Source organism: Meles meles, chromosome 6 (assembly GCF_922984935.1).
Source record: "Meles meles chromosome 6, mMelMel3.1 paternal haplotype, whole genome shotgun sequence".
NCBI classification, from domain to species: Eukaryota; Metazoa; Chordata; class Mammalia; order Carnivora; family Mustelidae; genus Meles; species Meles meles.
This window is the reverse complement of record NC_060071.1, coordinates 69,650,847-69,654,100: the sequence shown is the minus strand read 5'-3', so window position 1 is coordinate 69,654,100 and position 3,254 is coordinate 69,650,847. Positions and strand designations below refer to the sequence as shown.

At 40.9% G+C, this 3,254-nt stretch overlaps 1 pseudogene; it reads right to left on the bottom strand.

Annotated features, from left to right (window-relative positions):
* Window positions 1–588: 588 nt before the first annotated feature.
* LOC123944742 lies at window positions 589–2,046 on the bottom strand (annotated as a pseudogene).
* Window positions 2,047–3,254: the final 1,208 nt, after the last annotated feature.

Genomic DNA, 3,254 nt, shown 5'->3' with positions numbered 1-3,254 from the left:
GCAGCACAGAAGAAAGACTTGTGAGTTTATATTTCTCTGAGGGACTCAATATCCTTCTTTTGGCAAATAAGTAATCCCTCAATCTGAAGATGGCTTTTAAACGTTTTTAAATTCAATATTGTCTAAAATAGATGTGTGTGTCAATAGCAATGTGAATTCAGCTCAGCAAACACCATTAAAGTCTGTACAAAGTATTTTTTAAAACACTCCAATGCCAATTTATTATTAAGGGGTTCTACGTAATTCTATGGTTTGCCTTTTTTGGTGTTAATTATACAAATTTGAAAATTATGAAGTTGTAAGGACCTAATACTATTAATAGTCATTCAGAAATAAAACTTTTCCTTCCTCCCAACAACCATCCAGTGGGAATTAAAAACCCTAAAAAGAGACCAATTCAACATGGCCTCTACCCTGGTAGGAAAAAAGAAAGAGAGAGAGAAAAGATGAGAAGAAAATAGAAATTGACTAAATGGTGGTAGCCGGTGTCTCCTAGAGTGGGGCCCCGACTGTGGCTGGGGTCATGAAATGTCACCCAGGATACCTTGCAGCCACATCTTCCTCACTCCGGCATGTCCATGTCCCAATCTAGGTGTCATGGAGATCCTTCATTAGCCTTTTCCTCCACTGCTCTGCTGTGTGCATCTGGTTTTCTAAGTCTCACGTTGTCATAGCTGTCTGCACACTCCACTTTCCATGACAGGTTTCGATCAAAGTCTGCAGCTGAGCCTACTGGTATTCCAATAGCTTCTTCCTGGGTCCAGACTCCATGTAATACGTATATGGACACGGGTCCTGCAGGGTGTATCAGCACTTGGCCAAGAGCGTGACAGCATTCTGTAGGTGCTGCCAGTCATTCCAGGTCCCCAGATTGTTCATGCCCCTCTTCTGAATCTTCTCATGAATCCACTGGTCAATCTGCACCTTCAGCTGCAAGCTCTTATGGTCTTCCACCTCTCAAAGTAGAACAAGTACTTCTTGAAGACCTCCCTGGCCTGGACTTGCTGGGTCTGGTCGACAGTGTCAGAGTTCTACTTGTTTCAGCTGCAGTTATAGTACTTGCTGCTGTGGGTCTTCTAATGTCCTAGACATACCCAGTGGAAGTCATGGTTACAGTTGGAGCATCACATGTGATTGCAGCCTTTGCTCTTCTCAATGCAGAAGTTGCACTTGGGATAGTCTTTAGCGTGAGCACCTAGGTAGTTGGCTGTTTCAGAGTCATCAGCACATTTCCCGAGCCATTTCCAGATTGTGGCATGGTCTGTGGCACATGACACATTTGACAACTTGAAACGGAAGACCTCATTGCACTGATTGGACTGTACTTAGCAAGCTCTGGACTTCTATACATGAATCACCAGGGGGCAATCTGCACCAGAGCACAGCTGGAGCTAGGAATGAAAGGGTAGCCCCTGTATTTGTGTCTCAGTTCTTCATCAGGTAACAATGGGAACACGAAGTTCTCTAGTGTTTGGAGTGGACAGTCCTGAGTTATGCAAGAGATTCCCCCACCCATCCAAGTACTGAATGGTGCTGCTCCCAGAAGCTGCAACAAAACTGGTGCTGATAAGCCAGAGAAAGTAGTTATCCTTCTGCGCAAACTGCATACCCATTGTGCAGTGGGTGAAGGGGGTGGGCTGCAGGGACATGCTTTGAGGGATCGGGCTGAACTTGAGCCTCAATGAGCAGCTGAGAAGAATCAGATTTGGATCTGTCCAGTATTTCTCCAACTTGCCAGTGGAAATTAATTAATATAAGTCTAGCAACTACATGAGATACCTGTGCCATATGATGTGCTAATGGCGGTGAGCATCACTGGCCTTTAGGACAGAGGCTAGGCTGGTTATATCCTCCTCGAGGGTGCTCAAACTCTTTATAGGTCTGGCAGTGAACTGATACTCATCAGGATCTTCGGCCCCCTGCTGTTCCACATTGCAGGCTACTCCCAGTTAATATTTTCTGTGTCCCCTGGGATCCTCATCCTCTTCCTCCTCACTGTATGGGTCATAGTCCTCTTTGCCCCTGGCTGTTAACGTCCACAGACATCTTAGCACCCAGCCAAGCTGCAGGTCAGGAAAGCAGGGTTTTTCCCCCTCCCTTAAATGTTACACTTTCTCAAATGCATTAGTGTTGTTTTTTTGTTTGTTTCCTGTAATTCTTGAAGATCTTTCAGGAAGATATCACCCCAAATATTCTATGTCATATAATTTCCATTGGGAGCCATGGCCCATGGCTGCTGAGTCTGAACGGGCTAGAGCAGGTCTGACTGGGTGAGGGGGATCTGACATAGGCTCACTAGGGGGCGGACTCCCAGGCTCCTTCTTCCCACAGAACAGTCTCCACAGCTCAGAAGTGCTCTGTACAAAGTATGTTTTATGTGGTATGATAGTATAGACACCTATAAATGTATGTCTTTTTAAGACCACCTTTCTTTTGGCTTTTGTTATGGACTCATAACAAGAAAATATCTATTTAGTCAATATGTGCATATGCTCACTCTTTAATTGGTTTAATTTTGTGCATGTTTATGAGGATAAATTTGAATTGAAAAAAGTGTCTATTTCTTTACTGATTCATTGGTAAATTGAGATCCATAGTGTTTTCTAAATTAATTTCAAAGTTAAAAGCTAAATATATGGCTCCAGATGTTACTAAATGTTCAAAAACATGAAATGAAAGAGAAAAACAAGTTCAGGTTTGAAAAATTAGGGTTTGTTGGGGATTTTTTTTTTTAAGAAAAGTACTATTTTTGGAATTAGCGGGAAGATAATTAAAACTGACATGTCACAATAAGTCACCAGGATGAAAGGTACAGCATAGGGAATATAATCACTAGTATTGTAATAGTGACAGATGGCAGATACCCCTGTGATAAGCATGGAATAATGTATATATAGAGTTGTCGAATTTACTATGTTAAGATTGTGTTGCAGCTTTACTTCAAAAAAAAAAAAAAAAAAACCTGGCATATCACCCTTAGTTTTAGACAGAATAAGTGAAATAATGTTATATAGATTGATAAGGATAAGAAAATATGAAGTTCAAAGCATTTAGTTTTTTAGAAGTTACTCATACAAAAGATTTTGACACAGAAAGTATTAAGTGTATAATAAGAAACTATCTGAAAGTTACTTATAATTTGAAGTTTAACAAATGAGTTTAACCTGACCTACCTTATATAATTGAATTTTGTGCTTCAGATCTAATTAGTGTGAGCTTCTTACAGATATACTTTCAGTAAATAAAAATTGATT